Source organism: Papaver somniferum, chromosome 9, assembly GCF_003573695.1.
Source record: "Papaver somniferum cultivar HN1 chromosome 9, ASM357369v1, whole genome shotgun sequence".
Lineage (NCBI taxonomy): Eukaryota > Viridiplantae > Streptophyta > Magnoliopsida > Ranunculales > Papaveraceae > Papaver > Papaver somniferum.
The window spans coordinates 50489552-50497913 of record NC_039366.1 but is presented as its reverse complement, the minus strand read 5'-3'; the positions used below and the strand labels follow the sequence as shown (position 1 = coordinate 50497913).

General features: G+C 38.7%; 1 non-coding gene across 1 annotated transcript; it reads right to left on the bottom strand.

The window, feature by feature from the left end:
* Window positions 1–8079: 8079 nt before the first annotated feature.
* TRNAN-GUU lies at window positions 8080–8151 on the bottom strand. The gene has a single exon. It is a non-coding gene; the product is annotated as a tRNA-Asn (tRNA).
* Window positions 8152–8362: the final 211 nt, after the last annotated feature.

Below are 8362 nucleotides of genomic sequence, written 5' to 3'. Positions count from 1 at the left end.
TAAGCCTCTACAGACACTAGCCTACTACAAACTAACTTCGGTCTGGACTGCAGTTGAACCCCAATCAATCTCAAACTGATCCAAGGTACAGTTGCGCTCCTTACGTCTCTGATCCCAGTAGGATACTAAGCACTTGATTCCCTTAGCTGATCCCACCCACAATTAAGAGTTGATAAGACCCAAAGTCGAAGACTTTAATAAACAAATCTGTATCACACAGAAAAGTCTACAGTAATAGATAAATCTGTCTCCCAGAGTAATACCTACGAGTTTTTGTTCCGTCTTTTGATAAATCAAGGTGAACAGGAACCAATTGATAACCCGGACTTATATTCCCGAAGAACAGCCTAGAATTATAAATCACCTCACAATAATTTTAATCGACTAGCGAAAGAAGATATTGCGGAATCACAAACGATGAGACGAAGATGTTTGTGACTTCTTTTATATCTTGCCTATCGGAGAAATCAATCTCAAGCCAATCTTACGATTGTACTTAGTACGATAGAAACAGTAAGATCAGATCACACAACTACAAAGAAAATAGTTGGGTCTGGCTTCACAATCCCAATGAAGTATTAAAGTCGTTAACCTACAAGGTCTCGGTAGAAACCTAAGGTTAAAGGAGAATCGACTCTAGCTTATACAACTAGTATCACACAAGAGGTGTGGGGATTAGGTTTCCCTGTTGCTAGAGTTCTCCTTTATATAACCTTTCAAATCAGGGTTTGCAATCTAAGTTACCTTGGTAACAAAGCATTTAATATTCACCGTTAGAAGAAAACCTGATTAGATTCAAGCTAATATCTTTCAACCGTTAAATCGAAACTTAGCTTGTTACACACAAATGAAATGCACGTTTTTAGGTTTGTGTTACCATACCCAAACATGTACATTTAGTTGGTTCAACAATAGTTAACCAAATGGTTAGCCATATGAGCACTTTCATATCAACCATATTCTTCTTTATCATAACTAGTTGAAATGACTCAAATGAACTAGTTAAAGAGTTGAATCAAATGACTCAAATGACTCAAATGAACTAGTTAAATGACTCAAATGACTCAAATGACTCAAATGAACTAGCTAAATGACTCAAATGACTCAAATGACTCAAATGAACTAGCAAAAACGATTTGATTCACTTGAATCGATTCATGAACTTTATAGCCACGGTTTGCAATTATGCATTCCTTAGTTTATATGAGTTTAAGTTCACGAATAATCATTTTTAGAAAATAACCAAACTAAGTACGCGGACTGGTACACGGACTTAAGTACCCAGAATAAGTTTGTTTCCAGTTTACAAACTCCAACAGATTTTCACGGGACGTGAACTTCCGATGGTGCGCGGACTGGTACGCGGACTTTAGTTCCGGTTTTCATGATCAGCAAAGTACGTGTACTTTGGTTCAAGGAATAAGGACTTACACACGTATGAGTTATCACACAATGTTTATATCCAACAATAGTTGTATATTCTAAACTCTCATTTCAATCATTGAAACATTCTTAGAGGACGTTACATAGTTGTTGTTCATAAACCATTTTTCGTCAAAGCAATTTTCAAGTAACTGAAACTTAATATGACTTTCGTCACTAGTAAAGATGAACTTGGCCAAAGCGAAAGCTTACTGATACAGGTATATCCGTACTCCTTTAGGAAACTTAGTTAACCTCAAGCTAAGTTGAGGGAAGAATCCTATTCTAGGCAAGAATCCTTGTTTAGGCATAATTCCTAGTTAGGGAAGAGTTTTGTTTTAGGAAATACTCTTAGTTTAGGAAATAGATTCCTAATAGAAGTCCTTGGTCGGCTGAGTACGATGAGGGCTATAAATATATGGCTTTGGCTAATAGCTAAACACACAGATTCTAGGCACATAAAACCTAGAAAACAGTTTAAGGTTGATCCACTGTTTAGAGAAGATTGTGAGCGTAACAAAGAGAGAATTGTAATCATTTTCTTGTTCATAATCTAGAGAAGATATTTTCTTCGAATTACTACTTGTGTTCTGTGATCTTCTAAGTTTCTAGTCTATTATTGTTTTGAATTCCGCCTTTATAGTAATAGTTACCAAGGTATAGAGATCATACGTATCAAGTTGGCATAACGAGCAAGGTTAGTTTCTAGTGTAAATCCCTGTGGTTTATGGTTTTCACTAGATCTCTCTACATAAAGCTTGGTGAGGTACTTGAGAAGCTAGTAGACGTTAAGACAACAAGGGGATCAAGGATGACAAAGTCAGATGATGACCCTAAGAAAGGAGAACCACAAACTATGGAAGAAAAATTGGCTACGCTGCAAACAGACATGAAGTCTATTCAAGTTACCCTTCAATAATTGAGTGAATGTATTCGTTCTCATACACCTGAGAAGGAGACGAAGAAAAAGGTTACACCTTCACCTGCAGCTTCGGAAAAAGATGATTCGGAAGAAGACGAGTCGGAAGAAGAAGAAGAGGAAGAAGATGAGGATGAAAAGGAGGAAAGCGAGCTTCCTAAAGGTCCTACAACAACTAAACCTCATGGTAAGAATCTGAAAATTGATTTTCGTGTTGACATTCCACTTTACGATGGGAGTCTCGATGTAGAAAAATTGGATGATTGGATTGAACGTCTAGAGACATATTTCTCTTTCTTTGAATATGGTTCAAAGGAAAAGATAGATTTCGCGGCATTGTAGTTACAAAAGCATGCTCTAACCTGATGGAAAGCTTATCAAAGACAAAACCTAGGTAAGAGAGTATTGTCGTGGAAAAGATTCAAGGCAGTTGTAAGGAAACATTTTTATCCGGTTGGCTACCTTGAGGAGAGATGGTTCAAGTGGTACAACTTGAAGCAGACTTACAACCAAACCGTGCAGGAATATACTACGGAATTTCAGAATCAAGCTATGGTTTTGGATTTAGACTTGGAAGATCATGCTATCTATATGAAGTATATTTCCGGGTTCCATGAGTATATACGGAAGGAGTTGAAGATGTTTTCGGTAGATACTATCTCTGAAGCAAGTATTAAAGTTAATGACATTGAAGGCAGGCTTAAGAAATCTGATTCAAAGGGAAATACTAAGGTGAAATCTGGAGGTACCACTGTCAAAGGAGGTGAAATGAGCAAAGAAGAAGGGAAGTCTAGTGATAATGAAGGTTTGTCTTGCACCCATTGCAAGCAAACAGGTCACATTGTCGACAAGTGTTGGGTTAAGAACCCCCATCTAAATCCCAGAGGGTTGCAGAGGAAAGAAGCCAAGAAGGCAACACTAGCCGCTCAAACTCCAAAGGAAGTCCACGGACTAACGAAACCCGATTCCAAGCGTTCACTTATGACAGGGGGCAAAAGAAAGACCTTCTAAAGATGATCTTGGGGAGCAACTCTTCACAGTAAAGATGCAAGTCAAAACAACGTTAGTTGATGCTGTTATTGACCTGGGAAGTCAGAAGAATTTACTTTCAAATTCTTTGGTGCAGAAGTTAGGATTAAAGACTTCCAAACATCCAAAACCATACCCTCTAGGATAGCTTCAAAAGGAAGGGGGCTTACAAGTTTCACAGCAGTGCACATTCAAATTTGCTCTAGACGAGTCACATATTGATGAAGTTACATATGACGTAGTTCCTTTGGATGTTTGTCAGGTGGTACTAGGTAGTCCTTACCTATGGGATAGAGATGCAACTCTACATAAGAGGGAACAAAAGTACACCTTTACCAAAGATGGAGAAAGTTTTGTGATTCGGGCTATAGACTCTCCTCTTGAGGGAGCAAGCTTAATCACAACCACTCAGGATAAGCGGTTGGTGAATGCTAGCACGATTCATTCTCCTTGTGATCCGTTCTCTTGAGGAGAAGCCGAGTAGAGTTTGTTTGGCAGCCTTGTCTGCACAACAAGAAGATGACCTATAAAGGTTGAAGTTTAAGTATAAGGATTTATTTTCTGATGTCACAGGATTACCTCCAAAGAGGAGTGTGGAGCATGAAATCATGTTGACCGGGGAGAGTTCTCTACCTAATATCGGTCTTTATCGCACGACTGTAGAGGAATCTAATAAGATCAAGAAACAAGTCCAAGAACTTCTAGAATTAGGGATGATAGTGCCAAGTGCTTCACCTTGTGGATCAGCGGTGTTGTTGGTTCCAAAGAAAGATGGAGGCTGGCGTATGTGCATCGATTATAGATCATTGAACAAGATCACAATCAAGAATCGTTACCATCTACCTAGGATAGACGACATGATGGATCAGTTGGAAAAAGCTCGAGTCTTTACAAAGTTGGATTTTAAATTCGGATACCACCATATGAGAGTTCGAGAATATGATACATGGAAGACTCCTTTCAAAACCAAACAAGGCTTGTTCGAATGGTTGGTGATGCCTTTTGGTTTTTGTAACGCTCCAACGACGTTTATGCGTTTGATAAATGATTTGTTACGACCTTTTATAGAAGATTTTGTGATTGTTTATTTGGATGATATCCTAATATACATCATAACTTGGGAAGAGCATATCGTTCAAGTTGAGAAGGTGTTTAAAGTGTTACATGAAGGCCAGCTGAAGTTGAACGTAAAGAAGTGTGAGTTTGGAAAGGAGGAGTTGGTGTCCCTTGGATTCATTGTTGGTGGTGGAGAAAGAAAGATTGATCCAAAGAAGGTTGAAGTGATTACTAAGTGGCCTAGACCTAGTACTGTAACTAAAATCAGGAGTTTCTTAGGGGCTTGCACCTACTTGCGTAAATTTATCCGGCATTTCTCGAATATTACAGGACGGCATTTCTCGAATATTACAGGACCGTTACATGGTTTGATGGGAGCTAAGGCAAAGTTTGAATGGCAACAAACCCATGAAGACGCTTTTCAGTTACTAAAGAAGAAGATTTCAGAAGCACCAGTGTTGGCATTGCCTAACTTACAGCGTACTTTTGAAGTTGAGACCCACGCTTCTAACTATGCATTGGGAGGAGTGTTGTTACAAGATGGTAAACCAGTGGAGTACCATTCAGAATTGTTCTCAGGTGCTATTAAGAACTATGCACCTTATGACGAAGAATTTTATGCTTTATATCAATGTATTAAGCATTGGTGAGTGTATCTCTTAGGTAAAGAAGTAGTGGTACATTCAGATCACAAACCATTGGAGTATCTACATGCACAGATGAAACTACAACAAGCCCGGCACATGAATTGGATGTCTTACTTGATGGATTTCAATATTCTCATTCGGTACAAGAAGGGAGTAACAAACAAGTTGGCAGATATGTTATCTCGACCTCCAGTTTGAGCATTAATGGTGGTCGTGAGAATTCAGCCAATTGTTCCTCAAGAGTATGCGGAGTCATACGCATCCAGCAAAGACTTCAAGAAGGTGTTAGAAGGTTTGCAGAGTAGTTTGAAAGACGACTTTGAACTTCGAGATGGATTGTTATACAAGGGTCAGTTACTTTGCATTCCAGAAGATGGAGATCGTTTACAATGGTTGAGAGAGGCACACACATCTCGAGTTGCTGGACACTTTGGGATGAATAAAACTTTTCTTAACCTTTGTCGTTATGTCTTTTGACCAAGGATGCAAGATGATGTGGCTAAGTTAGTTAGAGGGTGTAAGTTGTGTAGCACATCTAAACCTTCCAACATAAAACGTGGGTTATATCTACCATTACCAGTACCATCAAGGCCTTGGGAGAGTATTTCTATGGATTTTCTTGGTGTTTTACCAAAGACTAAGTCTGGTTATGATTACTTGTTCGTTGTGGTCGGACGATTCAGCAAGATGATTGCATTAATTCCATGTACAAAGACGGTAACGGGATCCGGTGCAGCAAAGCTCTTCTTTGAGCATGTGTGGAAGCATTTTGGTTTACCTACTTCGATTATTTATGATAGGGATATTCGGTTCTTTAGTCATTTTTGGGATTCTTTATGGAAAATGATGGACACTAGGTTGAAGAAGAGTACAACTTTTCATCCACAAACAGACGGGAAAACAGAAGTGGTCAACAGGACTATAGTTCACATGTTAAGGGGATATAATTCTAAGCATCCTAAAACTTGGGATGAGAGTTTACCATATCTACAATTTGCTTTCAATAGAGCATTTCACAGTTCTACGGGAAAGTCTCATTTCGAGACGTGCTATGGTTACTTACCACCTAGTCCTTTTGATCTAGTATTTTCTAGTGACACCTCAATGGGGGGAAGGAAGGAAGTGAATGACAAAATTCACAAAAGTTCTTGGAGAAGATATCTCAGATTCATGCAATTGTTGAAGCACAATTAAAGAAGTCACAAGACAAATACAAAGCAAAACATGACAAGCATCTTGTGCCTTGTAATTTCGGTGTTGGTGACTTGGTATGGTTAAAATTAGGTAAGGAACGACTGAAGGGGGAAGGTAAGAAGTTGAAGCCATTGAGATATGGACCATTTCATATTCTCGATCAGATTGGTGACAATGCCTTTCGTCCAGATCTTCCACCTTATCTAGGAATGTACTCGGTAATAAATGTCGAATACTTGAAGTTGTTTGAAGCTCCATTACTTGATGATGACGGCGACGACACTATGATCTTACCACGAGTAGAAGACTTATGGTTTGGTAGAGAGAAACCACTCAAGGAAGACTGCATATTGGGGCGAAGAGTGACCACAACACGACAAGGAGAGAAAAAAGCTTTTCTAATTGGATTCCAAGGTCAAGTTCCTAGCAAGGCCAAGTGGTTTAATAAGGAAAAAGGGGCTCTCCAGTTCCCTAACCTTCATTTTTAACTCTCACATGAGTTCAAGTTCTTAAAAGGGGGACCCATGATACAGGTGTATCCGTACTCCTTTAGAAAACTTAGTTAACCTCAAGCTAAGTTGAGGGAAGAATCCTATTCTAGGCAGGAATCCTTGTTTAGGCAGAATTCCTAGTTAGGGAAGAGTTCTGTTTTAGGCAATACTCTTAGTTTAGGAAATAGATTCCTAATAGAAGTCCTTGGTCGGCTGAGTACGATGAGGGCTATAAATAGATGGCTTTGGCTAATATCTAAACACACAGATTCTAGGCACAGAAAACCTAGCAAAAAATTTAAGGTTGATCCACTGTTTAGAGAATATTGTGAGCGTAACAAAGAGAGAATTGTAATCGTTTTCTTATTCATAATCTAGAGAAGATATTTTCTTCGAATTACTACTTGTGTTCTGTGATCTTCTAAGTTTCTCGTCTATTATTATTTTGAATTCCACCTTTATAGTAATAGTTACCAAGGTATAGAGATCATACGTATCACTTACCAACACATATTTCGAGAAATAGATAAGCGAGATAAACTCGGCTCGAAATAGCAAAGTGTATAATCATAGTCTATATAGAAATAAGACTTTTGTCTCAAGATAGGAGATAGAGTAGATAGACTTTTGAGTGATAGATAAGTTCAAGTCTCCACATACCTTTTAGTCAATGAAGTTCCACCGGTTCCTTGAGTAGTTCTCCGTCTTTGTATGATGATCGCCATGGAGTCTAGAGCTCAACTACACTTTATATCCTAGTCCGAGACTTTGCTATAAGTAGAATAGAAATCAAGACTTATAGTTTTGATCATTAACATTGGCAAACATGCTTGAGATGGCAATGCATGCGAGTTCGACCGAGCAGTGCTCTAACAATCTCCCCCTTTGTCAATTTTAATGACAAAACTATCAATACATATGGAATACAAAAATAAATATAAACTTTTGTAGCTTCTCGAAAAGGGCGTCAACGATTTATTTGATGACCCTATTAGTCCATGAAACCATAGGACTACATGATTCGTCAGAAAAGGGCATGATAGCTACCTTTTTTTGTATAACAGGATTATTAGTTACTCGTTGGATTTATTCATCAGAAAAGGGCATGATAGCTACCTTTTTTTGTATAACAGGATTATTAGTTACTCGTTGGATCTACACCGAGGTATTGACGGCGATTCTCAAATATCGCAGAACAGAATGTGATACGATGGGATAGAATGCAATAGAAAGAAAGACAGGGAACGGGTTACCTACTCCTAACGGTCAACGCGAGCCCTTTCATTTCATTCTGAATTCTTTCATTCAGAATGAATAAAATCTCCCCAAGTAGGATTCGAACCTACGACCAATCAGTTAACAGCCGACCGCTCTACCACTGAGCTACTGAGGAACAACGGGAAATTCGAGCTCATAGAGTTCAATTCCCATTCTCAACCCATGACCAATATGAGCCCGAAGCTTCCTTCGTAACTCCCGGAACTTCTTCGTAGTGTCTTCGTTCCATGCCTCATTTCATAGGGAACCTCAAAGTGTCTCTATTTCATTATATTTCATCCATATCCCAATTCCATCCATATCTCAATTCCATTCATTTAATATCC